This window comes from Ptychodera flava, chromosome 4 (assembly GCF_041260155.1).
Source record: "Ptychodera flava strain L36383 chromosome 4, AS_Pfla_20210202, whole genome shotgun sequence".
In the NCBI taxonomy this organism is placed as follows: domain Eukaryota; kingdom Metazoa; phylum Hemichordata; class Enteropneusta; family Ptychoderidae; genus Ptychodera; species Ptychodera flava.
This window is the reverse complement of record NC_091931.1, coordinates 4,689,516-4,710,107: the sequence shown is the minus strand read 5'-3', so window position 1 is coordinate 4,710,107 and position 20,592 is coordinate 4,689,516. Positions and strand designations below refer to the sequence as shown.

At 40.4% G+C, this 20,592-nt stretch overlaps 1 protein-coding gene across 2 annotated transcripts in view; it reads left to right on the top strand.

Moving 5' to 3' along the window:
* The window catches only part of LOC139130731 (probable ATP-dependent RNA helicase DDX60), a 65,602-nt gene that overhangs the window by 13,704 nt on the left and 31,306 nt on the right, over positions 1-20,592 (top strand). The window lies entirely within an intron of this gene.

Genomic DNA, 20,592 nt, shown 5'->3' with positions numbered 1-20,592 from the left:
TATACCAAGAAGTGCAATGTATGGATTCGTAGGAGTAAGCCAACTACGAAAATCTAACAATTTATATTTGTTTACATTGCTATCAAAATAAATCACATTCGGAGTTCCTGTGGTTCAGCAACACCTCCTGCAATTTCACTATCCAATATATCTAAGATGTTACGCGGCACATTATAAGGCATGAATTTCTGACTACCCCATCCCATGTCAGAGCAAAGGAGTAGGATCATTCGAAGCCTTTGTGGCGTCAATTACAGTTTCATCAATGTCTTTAAGTTCGGAAAATTCTACAGCATGTTCGTGGGGTGGCGCCGCGGCATTGGCTAAAACGAAATATTTTTCGCGGTCTTTATAACGAAGGACGTAATCCTTATTATGATTAGCAGCCATTTTAGTATTATTGTTAACTTTAACATCACTCAGATCTTCAAGCTCAAGATTTTGCATACGAATTGTACCTAGACCGAAGCCACTTGGATCAGACATAATTATGTTATATACAGTGGAAATTAAAATAATACCTTGTAATATACACAACCATGGCTTCAGCAATAGGAATGACAGTTCTCGGTGCTGTATTAAATGCAACAGCATTCACAGGAGGAAATATTATCGGACAAAAGCTTTCTGGGAATGGTGACGCTCTTATTGAAGAGAAGGTCCGACATGATAAAGCATTAGAAAAATTTGAACATGATCGCAACGTCTGGTCAGAAAAAAGATTACTACAGGCTGACTGGGAAAGAGAAAATCAAGCAAAGGATGCGCATGCTGCGGCAGAATTAAGAGATACAGATGCAGAAATCCTGGAAGAAGCAGAAGCGGTGCAAAGCAACTCTACGTCAAGTCCAGTTCAATTCTCAGATTATTATCAACCCAGCCCTGAGCAAAAGAAATATGAGATGATCTATATTGCTGGAGGATTAGTCGTGGGATGGTTTATCTTCCGATAGGGTTACACCGGCCCCGCTTCGGGACTACAATAATTCAATACAAAAGCTAATTGGCCAGTTATTGAAATCGATCATGTTCCCATCCTGATCTGTTATCCAGATATGCATTGAATTCATGTAATCTCCCCCTTTTCTCAATGGCATAGAAATTGCTCCGTTTTTAAAATCGTAAGTAACCTTTTCACTTATTTCTCTCGTATCCCGGATGGGAAGTATTTGTAAACAGTTCGATACTTTCCCCTGTATGTATCCTCCGGAGGCACCCGAACCAAATGAAACATAATTTCCAGTAACATCGACTACATCTGAATGAACTATATATTTAGTGACTGTTAAGAAATCCACTTTCTTCGGACTCATAGTACTTTTTATAACTGGGTTGTCCTCTGGCTTATCTGAAAAGCCGACGACGTTGGCGAAGCTACCTGTGGCATTGAAATAGACTTTAATATCTTTAGCCAAAGTTAGATAAACATGGTTTGTCGGCAGATGTTTTCAAAATTAATTTTTTGCTTCAACCCGATTGCTTTGTTTAACGTATCGATATTGTAGTTACCTGGACGTATTGATTTAGTCTTCTTCGGTTGGTCACCTTCTTGATATTTTATTACATTATTCGTCGATGTTATGTTATGCCATGAATTATATAGTCCGCACTCTAGCAGTCTTATCTTCGTAAACTGTGTCGTGTCAATGCAAGGGTAAAAATTAACAGTGACTGGTTCACCTGTTTGGCTTTCAATCCAAATGATCATTGTTGTACGTTGTATATATTACTAAGTATAAATGTTCGATGAATAATATTCCGAAGGTGCCCATTACGAAGTATAAGGTTCTGCAGGAATAATATTTTTCTGTTCAAGGAGATCTTTGGTTGCTACCGCGGCAGCAGTCGCACCGCCTAATTTTGCCAATCGAGTCAAATTTGGACGACTTGGATCGCCAACCTCTATTTTCAGAAATTTGCTGGAGATCATAAGATATCCCATCACAAGTCCTGCGATTACAATACCATCGTACATTGTGTTTACAACTGTTTTAATATCCATGATTGCTGACTAGTATATAAATAAAAAATAAAAATAAAAAATATGGGAGTTAATCCATCTCATACAATGTAGAGGAGCTGGGAACACCCCCCTCCCCCTCCCCCTCCCCCTCCCCTCCTCTCGGAACCCCTGTCGGAACTGTTCCGGATGGAGCTGCTACGTGCTCTGTTTTTTTCGCTTTCTGTGGAGGATCTTTCCGGACGGAACAATAATGTCGAGCACGCCCCCAATATAGCCCTAATGCAGTCAATGAAACTCCCACAATTCCTAAAACAAGATAACATTTATTATACCAGCGTGAATTATTATCACACTGTTCTTTCATTGTAGGCGGTAGGTCTGCTACCGCATCGCTCCCCCCATTCCCCTCCATTGCTTTTAGTTTCTTCTCCCTGTTTTGCCTGTTCCATTCCGCTAATTTCTTGCCCGCAGCAACTCTCCCTGGATGCTTCGTCGGTAACGTCACTTTCTCTATGTTGCGCTGTGTCGGAGTCGGCGGAGTCGTTTGCGGTGTGGGGGTCGTCGGCGGGGCTTCTGACGGAGTCGTTTGCTGAGTCGGCGAAGTTGAATCCATTTATTTCAGGTACTATATTAAAACCCGATTTTTTAAAATTTAAATGTTTACCCGTAATTAAACCGGTGGAAATTAGAGCAATCAGGGGCCCCCATGTGTACGCTATCCGTCCTGATAATCGTTTATTTCACTGTTTAGAATAAAATCCTTTTTAAGATCAGTGGCAAGTTATCTCGATCATCGATTGGAACTACCTGACTGATTGCACGGGCTCCTAGATCTATGAAACTTTGAGTGATGGTATCACTTATAAGAGAACTGTATTTCGCTTCATAGACTTTAAAGGCTCGTGTTATGAATTCATCTTTCCACGTTTCCACTTCTCTAACTGTAAACTCCTTACCAAAAAATAACTTACTTTGACCACTTGCGATGACACAGAGTATTTTTTCACGTTTTGTCTCTATTATGGATTGATTATTGTCCGAAGGTGCTGAAGGTGCCGAAGCCCCTTCGGAATGCGCTGCCATATTTGCCGCTGCCGATGACTTTATTAAATTCTCCATTGTTTGCAGTATGTTATCTATTCTTAGTAAAAAATAAAAAATTCGTTTAAACCTGAATCCGAAATAAAGTGTTAACATAGTCTGGAATGTTAGTACCCCTAAAGAAATCGTTCCGACAGGGATTCCGAGAAAATTCTCCTCCATTTAAATCTATCTGTATATAGAAACACGAATAATGAGTACAGACCTATTCCCAGTTGCTTTTCAATTGAATAAGACGAGCGTACTGTTACGTGCAGAGAAAACGAACAAAAGGGTGAACTCAGCAGTTAACGTTTAAACAAAATTTATTACGAAAAAAAAACTAATTGCTAAGTCAGGGATAGAGTACAAGCTTTAAAAGTGTACAGACTACTTATCTCAGCTGGGACGGCAAAGCTCCAGTCTCAGAGTTGTAACAGTCAGTTGAATGAATGAACAGTCCTTGCAGGCTTGCAGCTGCACAAAGTCCACAGTATAAATCCAGCGTTGACAGTGAAGGTCTTGAAAAGTCTTGAGAATGACTACTGCTGGAGTTTATAGTAACACACAAGAGACACGATCCCAAAAGTCTGACTGGAAGCTGTGCACGTCCCTTTTATAAAGGCATATAAGAACAATCTAGAACTTTTATTGACATGCTAATTACTGTTCTAAAATTATCTCCCTTACACAACTAATCAACTTTCCAGAACATTCCAAACATGACTAATTGAATTCAAGGTTGTGAGGTCATCAAGGGCAGTGACCTTGAGAATGTTCTAGACTAATTGAACTCAGGTCATGATGAGTGTGGGGAAATGACCTACATAACACACCCCCTCTTCAAAAAAAGAAAATTTTTCAAAGAAAAATCTTTCTTTTACAAATGTAATCTTAAAAGTGTGAACAACAATAAGTTCTAAATACGAGAGAGACAGTCTGCAATTAAATTGTCTCTGCCTTTGATATGTCTAATATCAAGATTAAACTCCTGTAACATTAAACTCCATCTTAGCAATCTCTGATTTTTGCCTTTAAATTTCTGCAGAAAAACAAGAGGGTTGTGATCAATATAAACCACTATTGGCCGATTTGAAGAAGTAACATAAACTTCAAAATGCTGTAAAGCTAATATCAAAGATAAACACTCTTTTTCAATTGTAGAGTAGTTTCTCTGGGATTTGTTAAATTTGTGTGAAAAGTAGCAAACAGGATGTCCCATGACTATCTTCTTGCAATTTGTTGTTGGAAAACTTGAAATGGCACTGAATTTGGCATAAAGTATGCACGGCAAAGTCCGGTTATTTTTACTGAGTTCGATAAAGTCATTGTTCGGCAAATACTTGGCTTCCTCCTGGAGATATTCCGCTTTCGCAGGATTCAGTCCGTCTGGATGTTGTTCCACTGGATTACTGTCGCAGACATCTTCGTTGTGGTAGATGATGGTTGTCCTCGTTGGAACATCTTGAAACAGGTGTTTATATTCATGGAGCAGTTCTTTCACCTGTTGTTGTTGTTCTGGCTGGAGGTGTGCCAACTTTGTAGACTCCAGCTTCTCCAGGATTTCTGAGTTCTGAAGCTTGACCGAGCCCAGCTTTGAGTTTAGAGTATTTTCACTCAAGTCAGTTTCAGTATCACTATCTTCATAATGGCCAGAACTGACGGTACTGACAGGCTGAGTTATAGTAGGATTATCCCTATCCAATATGGCTTAAGCATATTTATGTGACATAGCTGCTTTTGTTTTCGCCTGTCAGGTGTTATTATGATGTAATTTAAATCACTCAATTTCTTATCGATTAGATATGGCCCAAAGTAACGAGCATGGAGTGGTTTGCCAGGAATTGAAGTAGAACAGAACTTTTTGACCTGGTTCAAACTTCCGTTTTGAGGTGTTTTTATCGTATTTGGTTTTCATTGACTGCTGAGATGACTCAAGATTTTCTCTGGCTAATTCACATGCTTTAGAGAGTTTTGTACGAAAATCTGACACATATTGCAAAATATTCAGACAATCATCATCGTCTGATAGGAATTTCTCTTTAACGAGCTTAAGTGGGCCACGGACTGTATGTCCAAATACAAGCTCAAATGGGCTAAAACGAAGAGACTCTTGAATTGACTCTCTAACAGCAAAGAGCAGAAGAATTCCTTCATCCCACTGCTTCTCTGTGTCAAAACAGTAGGTCCTAATCATGTTTTTCAAAGTTTGATGAAATCGCTCAAGAGCACCCTGACTTTCTGGATGATAGGCGGATGACCTATACTGTTTAATGCCTAGCTGATCCATTACTAGTTGAAAAATACCAGACATAAAGTTGGAGCCTTGATCGGACTGGACACATTTAGGGAGGCCAAATAAAGTGAAAAATTTGACTAAAGCTTTCACTATAGTCTTTGTCTTTATATTTCTCAGTGGTATGGCTTCTGGGAACCGAGTTGATGTACACATTATTGTCAGCATGTACTCATTTCCTGATCTTGTTTTTGGTAGGGGCCCAACACAGTCTATTAGTATCCTACTAAATGGTTCTTGAATGCAGGAATTGGCTGTAAAGGGGCCTTTGGAATGGTCTGATTTGGCTTTCCTACCATTTGACATGTGTGACAAGTTTTACAGAAATGTGCTACATCCTGCCTGAGATTAGGCCAATAAAAGTGACTGAGAATTTTATGATAAGTTTTCCTTACTCCCAAATGACCAGCCCAGGGCGTTTCATGGGCCAGGCGCAATATTTCAGCACGATAGGGCTTTGGAACCACAATTTGATGTTTATAGCCCAATCATCATCAACCAAGACGTCTGGAGGTCTCCATTTACGCATGAGAATACCAGATTTTGTATAATAGGAAACAGAGCTATCTGAAGTTTTACCTTCATCATCTACTCTGTCAAACAAAGACAAAATATCTGGGTCTTTGTGTTGTTCTGCAATGAGATTTGATCTAGAAAATGTCTGACTTTGGTCAGCAGAAGTTTTACTGGAAGTTTCAAATCCACGAGGGATAACGGAATGATCCGTGTCAAACACCTGACTGAGAAAGGTGTCATTTAAGTCACACATCTGTGACATTATTTTTGAGAGTATTTTGATTCTCGGAAGTTTTCTTTGACATGGCTCGAGTAATGGCACATGAAGGAAATAAATCGGGTATCTCTTGTTCAATTGGCTCTGGATCCTGATCTAAACTAGGATTATCAGTCACAAGTGGATTAGTAATGACCTTGTCCCCAGCAAGGTCGTTTCCAAGAAGAAGGTGAATCCCTTCAAAAGGCAAAAAAGGCCTAATACCTAAAGCCACAGGTCCAGAAACAAAGTCCGAAGACAAATAGACATTATGGAGAGGAACAGGAATGTAGTCATTACAATCTACCCCCTTAATAAGAACTTTAGAACCTGAAATGACTTTTCAGAAACGGCAGGGTATCTGCCAACAAAGAGACTGGAAGCCCCGGTATCTCTTAAAATTTTGACAGGGGTAGCGGAAGAGAAATCACTAGAAAGTGATATAAAACCATTATGAATAAATGGCTCGAAATACCCATAATGCTATCTTGAGAAGAATTGACCTTGACCTCATTAATTGGGGATGAGAGGGGTTTAACCTCAGAAAATGTGTTGCACACATTATTAGACTCTAATTGAGTTGATGAAGAAATAAAGCCGGTTGGCTTAGATCCACTTTGACCACTTTGACCTTCACGTTTTCTTTTCAATTTGAAACACTCTGACATTAAATGGCCGTCTTTCTTACAATAATTACAAGAAAGTGTACCAACTGTTTGTCAGAAGGAGATTGAGACTTGGGATCTGATGATGTGGGAGTGTTACTTGAACTCTGTGAACTGTTGTCATTTGATTTTCTACTCTCCTTTGAAAAATTCTTGGATGAAAAGGACGAGTTAATTTACCTGCATTGTTTCTGTATGAAAAGGACTGGGATGGTTTGCTGAGAAATGAAGATTTGTGGGTCAATGAATAATCATCGGCCAAACGTGCAGCAACCTCCAATGTATCTGCCTTTTGTTCATTGATAAACGTCTTGATGTCACTCCGGATGCACCTTTTAAATTCCTCAATCAAAACGAGCTGTCGTAATTTGTCATAATTCTGACTGACCTTTTCAGAAGAACACCAGCGATCAAACAGTTGTTCTTTTGTTCGAGCAAATTCAACATAAGTTTGATCCTTCACCTTCTCACAATCCCTAAATTTCTGACGGTAAGCTTCAGGCACCAACTCATAGCCTTGAGAATTAATTCCTTCACAGAATCATAATTTGAAGCCTGCTCTACTGACAACTGAATGTAAATTTCTCTGGCTTTACCCACCAAAGCACTCTGCAAAAGCATAGACCAGGACTCCTTAGGCCAATTCAGACTCTGAGCAATTTTCTCAAAATGAAGGAAATATTTATCAACATCCTTTTCTTGGAAAGGGGGAACTAACCTGAAATGCTTAGTGATGTCAAACTTGTCTGAAGGGAAGAATTTTCCTGATTGTCCAAGCTCTAAACGTCTCATTTCTACTGTAGTCGATGTTCTTCCAATTCTCTCTCCTTTTCTCTCTGTCTTTCTTCCATTTGTAATTCTTTGTCTTTCATTTGTAATTCTTTGTCTTTCATTTGTAATTTTTCCTGCCTTTCCCTTTCTTCCATTTGCAATTTTTCCTTTTCTAATTCCAATTTCTTAAGCTCCAATCTGCCTGTATTTCTAATTCTAATTTTTTGAGTTCGAAGGAAGACTCAGGCTCATAATCTTTTAAGGCAGACTCCTCAAAATGGCCAGAATTAACTAAATGTTTTGCAATCTTGAACTGAATTTCTCGCTTGCGCATAGATCTTTTGACATCTACTTTAAGGAAATTTGCCAGTGCTATGAGGTTGTCTTTTCTGAGGGAATTAAATGTGTCCTGATCAAGGTCATCCATAAATTCGTCTGGCTTGAATTCCGCCATGATTGAATTTCGCTGAGTTCACAGTATACAGTAGTTTTGAAAAGGCTGTCAAAATGTTTCAAACGGCTCAAAATATTCGTATCCCGGACAAGCCCCCAATTTGTTACGTGCAGAGAAAACGAACAAAAGGGTGAACTCAGCAGTTAACGTTTAAACAAAATTTATTACGAAAAAAAACTAATTGCTAAGTCAGGGATAGAGTACAAGCTTTAAAAGTGTACAGACTACTTATCTCAGCTGGGACGGCAAAGCTCCAGTCTCAGAGTTGTAACAGTCAGTTGAATGAATGAACAGTCCTTGCAGGCTTGCAGCTGCACAAAGTCCACAGTATAAATCCAGCGTTGACAGTGAAGGTCTTGAAAAGTCTTGAGAATGACTACTGCTGGAGTTTATAGTAACACACAAGAGACACGATCCCAAAGTCTGACTGGAAGCTGTGCACGTCCCTTTTATAAAGGCATATAAGAACAATCTAGAACTTTTATTGACATGCTAATTACTGTTCTAAAATTATCTCCCTTACACAACTAATCAACTTTCCAGAACATTCCAAACATGACTAATTGAATTCAAGGTTGTGAGGTCATCAAGGGCAGTGACCTTGAGAATGTTCTAGACTAATTGAACTCAGGTCATGATGAGTGTGGGGGAAATGACCTACATAACAAGTACCGACAGTACAGCATGCTGATATTCCTTCCAAACCGGACGGGGGAATAAAACCTATTCTCATGGACTTAGAAATATATGTAACGCCGACAGATAAATTTACTTTCCATCCACGGGATGTGTTCAAAGATAACGTAATCACTCATCGATCAGCGAAAGAAAGTAATGTCTGGCTGGGCAGTCCAAAGATGAAATACTGGGACCAGCAACTGAATTTCGCTGTATGGTGCAGCACGACTGGTTGTGGTATATCATTCACCCATCTCTTCGATAAGAAATTTCCTCCGCAAATACGATCATTCTGCCGTTTCCATGTATACTTTACAATACGTCGGATCCTTCACGAAATGGGCGTTGCACTTCCAGACGATACCCCCACCTTCAAAGCGGGCGACAATCCGTACAATCTCGTCCAATATGAACTTCTATGTACAGAATTTGGAAATATAAGTCCAACGAAGTCCGACTTTCGTTATCGAAAAGGTCAAAATAAGGGTCTTGGTTATGGTTATGAATATTACACTAATCGTGGGCCCGTTCGACAGCCTGCCGCTGTATACAACGGTCATGACTTTTTCCTCTCCGCCGACGGAGGCGTTTTCTATACACATACAATTTTTGGAAAGAAAAAACATATACTGCCTGCCAAAGACCGACCACACTACTATTTCTTCCGAAATGATGGATCGGAGGGACAATATAATAGTTTCATTCCTCTGAAGGGAGACTCGGGACTAACAAAGGCCGGTCTCGCCCGCCTCAATGAAAGCCTTGAAGCCTACGTATATTGCATACTTGGCGCACAAGCAAATATTCGTAGTACCATAGTGGGTGATACTGGCAGTGCACAGCAAGTCCGAAAAGAATTCGGTGTTCTCCTCGAAGATGAAATTCGCAATACCGACAAAGTAATTAGTTATAGGCGATATCAAGACACAATAATGAATACTGGTGTCAAACTTGATATGGCAGTCTCACCCAATTTACTTCTCTTACCGTCTGAGATGGTCATCCTTTCGGCCCGGCAATCTCGGTTATAATAATGAATTGCAATACGCTACAGAATCTATGTCCTTCGGGGTGAACGGTGATATAACACGGAAGTTCGAGAAAGTGCTGTACACGAGATGGAAGGAGGAGGGGAGGAGGGGGGAGATCCTGTGAAGTGGCAAGACGAGCCCGGAGAGTCCCACCACCTCACAATGACACGACTCGGGGGCCTCCCCTCCCCTCCCCGGAACGGGCAGCATCTGCAGACCCTATTCACGAATATGGTAAAATTGGTTTGTTATCTTTAGCAATATTCATTACTATTGTAGGTACTGGAATAAAGTCACTAACTATATAGTTCATTCAGATGCTGTCGATGTGACTGGGTTTCATCTAACTCGAACCAGTAACTTAAAAGAACTAGAAGAGATTCATTAATTTACAGTATATAGATCCAGAGGAAATGTCAATATACGTAACCCCACCATTCAACATGATTATAACTGGACCGACATATTCTGGCAAAACAGAATTTATGTTGGACCTCCTCACCGGTCCGTACTTAAGGAAATTCGAATATGTGATATTCATTTGCCCAACATTCATGAATAATAAAGCGTATAATAGAAGATTCATTTTCACCGATGATAATGTGTTTATATTTCCAGTCGGACTCGATGCAGTGGATGATACATTAACCTACGTGCATAAAGAATGGGCCGGCACGAACACTTTAATAATCCTCGACGACTGCGCCTCGTCCAAAGATATGAAGAAGCGCAGTAACGTTTTAGTCCAACTTGGTTTCAGCGCAAGCACGACGGATTATCTGTCTGGGTTCTGACTCAACAATATACTAGTATTAGTAAACCATTCAGGGAAAACATACAGATGTTAGTACTATTTTACACACCGAACAAGATAGACAACAAAACTATTATAAAAGAATATGGAATGGAGGTGTCAGAACAGGAAGCCGTGGGCCTAATCAAGCAATTGAAAAGTAGGCCATTCAGTAAACTAGTATTTCGTTTACGGAATCCGTACGACATAAAATTATTCGTATAATATAGCAATTATGGAAGCTGAAGCCGAAGGCACCCCCGAAGGTACTCTTAGAGAATTATATTACAACCCGAAAACTGGTTTTGGAGGTGTACAAAAATTGTATGACGCAGCACGGGCCAGCGGACTCCACGTCACTAAGAAAGAGGTGCAGGAGTGGTTAAAAACTCAGCTAACTTATAATCTACATAAACCGGTACCTCGTTCTCATGCTACGGGCGGCCGACGCGTTTTTGTAACATCGATAGACTCACAGTGGCAAGCAGACCTTGTGGAATTCCCTGCAGCATTCGCAAAAGAGAATCATAACATTCGATACATGCTAACAGTAATCGATGTACTCAGTAAATATGCCTGGGCTAGGCCAATACAGTCAAAAACGGCCGATGACACTCTGAAGGCACTACAAGATGTGATTAAGAAATCTGGGAGAAGACCCGACAAACTTCAGACAGATGAGGGCGGGAATTTACTAATCAGAAAATGCAGGGGTGGCTCCAGGAGGTGGGAATTCACTGGTTTCACACCTACAGTGACAAAAAAGCTAGCGTCGTTGAACGTTTTAATCGGACCCTCAAGACGATGATGTGGAAATACTTTACATACAGACAGACACGTGAATGGCTTTCTATTCTACCCCACCTTCTCGAGAATTACAATAACACCGTTCACGGAAGTATCAAAATGAAACCCAGGGACGTAACAGAGGAGAACGATTGGCAGGCATTTTATACACTATTCGGTCCTGAGTTAGCAGCCGGGGGAACCAACCCTGAATTCAAGCCGGGAGAACGTGTCCGAATTACAAATACAAGACCACTTTTAAGAAAGGATATTTGCCAAATTGGACAGAGGAGATTTTCGTAGTTTCAAAAGTTGTGTACGCAGCTGGCTTGGGAACACCACCAGTTTACAAAATAAAAGATCTGAATGGAGAGGAAATACTCGGCACTTTCTATTCTGATGAACTTCAGAGCACACCTTCAGAACGTGGTGCTGACGAGCTGTACAGAGTAGAACGAATTTTGAAGACGAAAAAAATTAGAGGAAGAAATATTATCTGATAAAATGGAAAGGTTATCCAGAAAGTTTCAATAGTTGGGAGCCAGAGGAAAATGTTATTAGAACTTCGTAAGTTCCTGTCCATGGTACTTGTCAAGTACTACGTAAGTACTAACGTAAGTATTTACGAAAGTTATTCAATAAGAACCATGGAAAAAGTCTTAATTTCTTGAAAGCCGAAAGTGTCAGTTTACCACCCCACTTCCACCCCCCACCTGGCCAAGTATTTATCATGTACTGTCGTAAGTAATGTTCACTTACTGCATCTTTTTCGGCCGTATGTGGATGAGGTGGTACCCCCTCAGTTCCTGAACATATTAAGTTTGCAAGATCTTCAAAACGACTTCTCATGTTACCACAGTCCGTTCTTTCGAGTCCCCCTTGTTCAGCTTTATCGATAAGTTCTGGTTGAAGTATAATGTACACAACTGACATAAGCCATAGACAAGTAACTTCAAAGTCCCTTTCAGAACCGTAGGGTTTCATAATGTCAAGTGCTCGTAGGTCAAACGAAGCATTATAAGCACACACAGATTCACAAGCGTTAAGAAGTTTGTGTAGGTTCTTTAGTGAGACTCGAGGTTGTTCTAGTTGTTCTTGACCAGGTGGGAATACGCTTTTTCAAGTTCCTCCTCCTTGAAACCGTCTATTAAAAATCCCTGGCTGCCGCCGCTCCATGCAATTCCAAAGTCAAAAGCTCGTGGATATTCTACTGGTCCGACTGTCTCGGTATCAATTGTTGGATTAAGTATATTCTTGAGAACGAGGGGGGTAAGAGCGTTCCGAATTACCAAACATGGAAGCCTATAGTCGTGGCAAATTTCTAAGAAAGTCTGTTTGAACTTGTTGTGAATCTCTTCTAGTTCTTCTAAGGCGGCTATTTCGTACGACCTGGCTCGAGTCAACACATTCCGCCTGCAATAATCCCAAGGCATATCTTTGAATATGATAATGAAACTGGGTAAATGGTCAAATGCTCTAGAAACAATCTTTTTTTCTTCCGTTGCCACGCCCCGGATTCGAGAAAAAGTCAGATGTTGAATTATGGAAGAGTCACAAATAATGTATTGTTCTGAAGGGAGGGAAACCTCCCTCCTCCTCCAGCCTGACATTGTAAACTAAGCGTATGTTCTATAAACTGGTTCTGAAAATCGGCAATCGAAACGTGGGTGACACGCCCATTATAAAAGTCGGCAATGTTGCTGGAAAAACTAGTGTCAAATTCTGGTACGTGATACGGATCCAAATTTACTGCATCGTAACTCTTACCACTTCCAGTTGGTCCATTTATGAATATGTATGACATTTTTGGGATACTATATCATAGAAATTTTTTAAATTTTTTTTTATTAAGATATATACGATAAGACAATGACAATCCTTTCTATTTCAGATGCAAAAAAATACTTGAAACCGGAGAAAACATCAAATGATGATGGAGGCAAATTAGTATTTGGTGAATATGTAGATCCTTTCATATACGTAGACAGTGAGCTAGAAGTAGTTTTCAACATCGGACCTAAATATGGTTCTAAAGATCCAGCTACATGTGATGGGGTGTGTGTCCGTTGGCAACCGAGTCTTCAAAAGTTTACCGATTTAATAATATTCCGTACCCTAGGTGAAAGTTTCGATGCAAGCGGGGCTAAAAGTTATGCTTCAAGCCTAGCCGCTCACTCCAAGAATATACCGGATTTTACAATCCATCTAAAGTGTATCAGAAGCGAGGGAGCGAGGCACAGCCAGTTGCGTATTTTAAATTTCTGTTTAAAAGAGGGGGAGGGAGAAATCACGATTTCGCTACATGTATTGATATGGTTCAAGAAATTGACTGCGGTTTTAAAACAGTGAGTCCGTTACTACCAGTCCGAGAAAATCCTGCTATTGTACCTCGTAATATCCGAAAAGGTAGTAAGATAGAATTCTTAGCATTTTAAACCGCGCTTAAGTAAGCGTGCTCTTTCTTTCACTGTTGAGAGATTAATATTTTGTGCTGCGCCTAATAAACCAGAAATTCAAGATGTGGAAGAACTAGTCGACTTAGAAAGATTAGGTGAGATATATAAACAAATAAATGCTGACAAAAATATTATAGTGGATTTTGATGACCTATCATAGAATAATTATTTTTTCATTTTAAAAATTTTTAGGATAGTATATATATCATAAAGATGGCCAGTCAATTACATACAGCATTCAAGGGAGCAGTTTTACAAAAAAAATTTCCTGAAGTCAAGCGAGTCAAGGATATCGGGGAGCTGGTGGATATTGAAGGTATGGTCCATTCGGAACGAAAGATGTACTCTGTTTATACTGAAATGGAAGTCAAATTATCGATCCGAAAACTGGTAATACACAACCGCGTACATTGTATGTTAAATTAAAAGATACATACACAAAAGATGTAAGAGGGGCGGATGTGGGGCAACAATTAATAGATCGCTACGACCTTATACTTGATACAATTGAAAATGTTGAGGGTTCTGGTCTCGTTCTCGAGGAGATACTTAATTTTGAAGTAATTCTAGTAGAAGTTTTACTCGGGCTGGCCCGGGGGCTGGCGCAGTCCAACTTCCCGGATGGTTAAAAAATAAGCATTGTGTGAGTGATCTGGTGCTACCTTCGGGCAGCGAGAATTGTTTTCAATACGCCATCGTAGCAAGTATAAAGTTGAGCGATCCGGAGTTTCGTGAAAAGAAATGTGGTCAGGTAAGGAGAAAATGGAATACGTACGCCCCATTTAGGCTGACTACTGTTGGGAAGGTATTCCCTTTCCTACGCCCGCCGATATGACTGTATTCAGGCGCTTCGAGCAGCAAAATCCAGGGGTCAAACTTCAAGTATTTCAGATCTACGAAAATGATCCCACTCCCCCGTCCGACATAACTGTGTTATATAGTGCCCATTCCGAAGGTGAAGCCGATAGGAATCAAATAGCAAATATCTTACTGATAGTTGGCGAAGACGGCGGCCGTTCTCACTTCGTACCAATTACTGCGGAAATCGCCTTCGTAATTCTCGTACTAATCGAAAGAATGAGCGCAGACGGAAGTGTATTTGTATGGTTTGTAAAAGAGGTTTTAAGTCAACAGAAGAATTAGAAAAACATCAGGTATACTGTGGAACAGACACTGCCCAGCCAGATTTTCCTAAGGAAGTGTGTCAATTTGAAGGACATCGGAAGAAGGTTCCTTCTCCCTACGTCGTCTATGCAGATACTGAGGCAATTATTGAGAAGGGGACCGGCCGACACATTCCAATTTGTCTTTCGTATGTTATGGTGGAACGGGGGTGGGGGGCTCCTTCGGAACGAGGCCCGGGCCGACCCACTGTTTATGGTAAAAGAACATTCACAGGTCTCTCCTGTGTTACAGACTTTCTAAAGGATATGAAAGAACGGCCGAGTATTATTCGAAATCGTATTATTGGAAAATAATACCGATGAGGGATCCTTCTAATTACCGGCGCGACGGATGTGATCCAGTCTGTATTGCATGTGGAGAGCCGGCAGGATACCGAGTAGTGAAGGAGGAGGCGACTTTTTATTGCGAGGGATGTCGCCCGTCGAGAACCATTCCTATCTACTTTCACAACCTCAAGGGATACGATGGTTCTTTTATTTTGAAAGAATTACATGAAATCGTTACCGAAGGAGATGATGGGGGTTCCGGACCAGAGCCTAAAATCATAGCTAAGACGAGCAATGGAGGAATTATGGGTCTCTCGAAAACATTTATTTTTCACGCCTCAATTGTTGTTGCCGGAGGGAAGAGGGAGATAAAGAGACGTTTCTTTTCTATAAAGTTTATGGACAGTGCTCAGTTGATGATGGGGTCATTGGCGAAGTTGGCAAAAACTGTGCCGGAGGATGGGTGGACGGCGGCGCCACTTTCGTACCCGGACATTCAAAGGGCGAAAGGTTTCTTCCCCTACGAATATTTAGACTCGGTTGACAGACTGGGAGAGGAGGAGCTCCCGGAGAGAGGGGAATTTTATAGCGAATTGACGGAAGAGGGGATTTCAGAGTCCGATTACGAACATGCATTAAGAGTATGGGACGAAGTTGAGTGTAAGACGATTCGTGATTATATGGAATTCTATTGTGAGACTGACGTTCTACTTCTTGCAAATATATTCGAAAATTTCCGTGACACATGTTTAGAAGCATATAAGTTAGATCCGGCCCATTACATGTCAGCGCCCGGCTTGACATGGGATGCTATGTTACTTTACACGGGTAATAATTTAAACTCATTCAAGATGCTGAGCAGATGAAATTCATTCAGAGGGGAATACGAGGAGGTATCAGCCAGTGTAATATTCATTATTTACAGACAAATCATCCTGCTTACGGGAATTACGATCCAGAGAAGCCGGTGACCGAATAAAATATCTCGATGCAAACAATCTCTACGGCTGGGCAATGAGTCAGGCAATGCCTACGGGCGGACTTCATTGGATGACGATGGAAGAGTGGGAGGAATGGGAAAAGGGCCCGAGGCGGAGCGGGGGGCGGAGCCGGAGGGTGGGGACCTGGTTCCACCTTTCCACCAAGTTTTCTAGAAGTAGACTTAGAATATCCCCCCGAATTACATGAAGAACACAGCGATTTGCCATTAGCACCGCATCACTATGAATTTCCGAGGCAGGGCGGTCGACTGATTACAAGTGTGATGGATAGAGAGAGATACGTCTTACACTACAAGTTGCTGGAATTCTATCTATTTCGGATGGGAATGAGATTGAAAAAGATTTATCGGGTGCTTGCTTTCGATGAAGCTCCATGTCTCGCGAATATATTGACTTTAACACTAAAATGAGGGCAAAGGGGAGGACAGATTTCGAAAAGAATTTCTATAAGCTGATGAATAATGCAATGTTCGGTAAGACAATAGAAGATGTTCGAAAGTACAGAGACTTTAAATTTGTTTCGGACTGGAACGGCACGGATAGTGGACGTAAAAAGATTCAGAAGTATAATCCAAAGATGAAACATATAACTTTCATAACTTCCGAAGAGGATGGTGATTCCTGCGACAGTGCCCTACTGGAACTGAAAACGGATGAGCATAGATATGTAAAACCAGTTTTCATCGGCGCCGCAGTACTGGAACTTTCTAAGCTGCTTATGTATAGACGCATTACAATTACTTTCGGGCCCAGTTCCCTGGAATACGATTAGCCTACATGGATACTGATAGTTTTGTTTACAGTGTGCCAATACCCTCCCCGGACCCGGACGTAACTTTCAATGATATAGTTCGAGAAGATGTTGAAAAGAATGGTGAGAAGTCTATATATGATACTAGTGGGATGAGTGGACCCATGGTGGCCCCCAACTTTCCGAAGATTAATAAAAAAGTGATAGGTAAATTTAAAGATGAGTTGAATGGTGAACCTATTCTTGATTTTGTCGGCATACGCTCGAAAGTGTATGCTTTTCGAACTCCAACTTCGGAGACGAAAAAAATAAAGGGGTGAAAGATGTTTGTGTTAGAAAACATTTAAACTTTGAAGATTATAAAGATCTATTTGAAACTGGGAAGAAGCCGGAGCCGGCACAGTTTGTACAGTTTGTACGGAAAAAGGCTGGAGAAATCCGTAGTGAAAAGCGTAGTAAAATCATGATGGCGCCAAATGATATCAAACGTGTGCAGCTATACAATCCAGACACGGGCGAATGGTTGGCAGAAACATGGCCGATAGGACGGACGACGGGTCATGGTTAAAATTGTAAAGACATTAATCTACTATTTTCAATAGAGACTAGGGCATCACTGATAACATAAATGTGGGCAAATATATTATCATTGTGAGCGTCATCGCCACCCCACGCGGTATCTTTCTTCAGGATCTCAAGTTGAATTCCGTCCTTTGTGTTCATTACTTTTAAACCATTTCCATGAAACTCAATATCTTTAAAACTACGCAGATCGATAAACAGACAGAATTTATTCTTCAAATAATCGCCTCATCTATATCAATTTCACACCAATCTTTATCTTCAGCAAAATACCGTCGCACCTCTCGCCAAAATTGTCTTGGTATCATCTTCTGAGCGTACACTTTATTTGCAATGCCTTCGATTGATACAGACACAGATTCAATGGAGGGGTTAAAGAAAAGTTCACTGTTCAGTTCTGACTGATTCTGATTTTTAGTGAAGAGTATAGCGATACCTCTAATGCTACGTCGTGGTACATTTATATTTTCATTGATAACCGTGTCCGATTCTTTGAATGGGATTGTTCTAAAATATGTATATGCTCGTAAAGGTAACTTTTTCCCACCGTTGTAATAACCAGCAGTTGACCTCGCGAGATCGAGGTCAGAAATTGTCTCGTATTCCATTTGAATGTTTTTTAATTTAATTGGTTGTAACAAACTGATTACTGACAAGTAATTGGGGGGCGGGTGCCAACGTAATTTCCCATTCAATATGACTCCCTAACGCTTTTGGATATGCAACTCCATGGCCTGTTATGAGGGGATGAGTGAGACGAATAGCATATTTTGTTTTATATGTGTCGAAAAGTAACTTATCGCCCACGACGGCAGCATCTCCATCGGTCGCACCGCTTCTTAATTTTCTTAGATTTTCGTTCTGAATTCCGTACAGTGTCTGTTCGTTCTCTCCTTTTTATGTTTGAAGAGATCACGATAGCATTCAATAAAGTTATATTTACTCAAATCGGAAAGTGTCTGCCCTCGAAATGTGAGTTTCATCGCTCCACCAAAATTTTTTGCAACATTTTGTACTACACGGGTAGTTCCACCTCCCTTACTTCGAGATCAAAAACCAGGTCGAAAGTATCTGGAACTAAGAGTACTCCGCTTTCTAACTTCGGACATCGTATGATAAGTGTCTGGCCTGGATCTGCCTCACTTGGATTATGAGCAATCACATGATGAGTTCTTTCTGACTTCGTTCCATTCGGTATTCGGTTGGTGAAAGTCGGTGATAATGTTCTATCGTACCCCATTTTCGTGTAATGTATATAGTAGAAGAAAAAAAGAAAATTAATCACATCTTTACGTAAATATTTCCGTCTGCCTGAAAGATAAATCGATTGCCTGTGTCGCGAATCAATCGAAGAACCCATATTCTTGGAGATGATGAGCCTCCTGGTCATCCTCAGTATCCTGGAATACAGCTATGAATTCTAGTCGCTTAAAGAAGTTAGTCTTTTGACATTCCTTCACGAAAGCTAAAATGTTATGATAAAGATTATCATCTTTGAGTCGGACACCTGGATTTGCTCGAAGTATATGTCGATTTACTCGTCGGAGTTTGCACCATTCCAATTCGACAGAGAAACCAAACAGGTCTTATTTTTAGAAAGAAACTTTGCAATATTCTTTTCACCAAACATGTTGATGCCGTAGGGGTGTCATATATTAATACATAATTTTATTTATAATGACTAATGTTAAACCAGTTAAAAATATCCATAGCTGTTCTCCGACAAATCCGACCACCGATCCTGCTGTTTTTAATAGAAAACTGACGAGGGAACCGATTAGACCGGGTATTGCAGCAGCACTTTTTGCGGCAAGGTTTTTAACCATTCGCCAAATTGCTTTACAATTTCTTTCGCTTTTGTATATACTTTGGGCGGACCTGAACCAGACCCGCCAGTTCCTGCTCCTCCTCCCCTGCTCCCTCCCGCTCCTCCTCTAGTTACAGCCAGGGCAATTGTTGATATTGTCATTCCAAGGGCAGTCAGTATTGCAGCAATTGTAATAACCATTTCGTTTAATAACTCTGTCAGCTTCAGTCTCAGTGATAATTCTGGATCGGAAATTACATCACGAAGAGACCTAGTCGTAGCCAGACTTTCACGTGCCCCGCTAATCTTACCATTTTCGTATTCAATTCGATTGTCAATTTTAGCTTCTCTTGTTATAAGTTCAGCTAGTAGTTTCTCGGCTTTTTCTTTTGCTTGGGTGTGTTCTACAGGAATTTCCTTTAACTGTTTTTCAACTTCTCTTTTCTCTAGCCTTATTTTAACTTTTTCATTGTTAAGCTCGCCAAGACGCATATTCGCAATCCTTAATTCATCATTAATAGCTCTATATTCGGGGTTTTCATTATTCCATTTTTCGATTTTATTTTCGATAGTACGTATTTCATCGGCATTATCGCTAAAATTTTCTCGTAAATATGTTATTCTATCTCTGAGTCGTCCAATGTCGTATGGTTTCAGTCTATCGGCCGGCCTTTTCAATAACATTTTTGCTTCATTATCAGTCAATTCTGTTACAAAATCTGGATCTATTCCTAATATCTTTTTAAATTCTGCAGCTCCCTTACCTTTTATTGAGGAGGGCATTAAGACTTCGTGCCTTTATTTGATGTCAGCCTGGCTTCTCGATAATACAGCTCTCCATCCCTAATACTAGAATTCGTATGCATTAATTCTCGTTTATGCGCATCAGTAATCCTATTACTATCTAAGTATGGTTAGCCATTATCTCTGTAATTTCTCCTCTCTGTCTAATCAACGACTCACCTGCGGGTCTGTCGCTTGAGCCGGCCTGGAAAGGCTCGGCTTCTGCAAGGGCATTATCGGTTAAGGATGTTTCAGCAGTAGCAGCATCATCATCATCATTTAAATTTGTTTCAACTAAATTCTCGAGTTCAAAATCTTCTCCTCCTTCTGCCATATTGTCTTTCTATATTACTACAATTATTTTTTATCATCCATTACATATACAGTAAAAAAAAATGCACATCTCAGTTGTTGAAAGCGTTGAACAATTGGCTGATTACATAGAAAGAACAAGTGCTGCATATCGACGAAG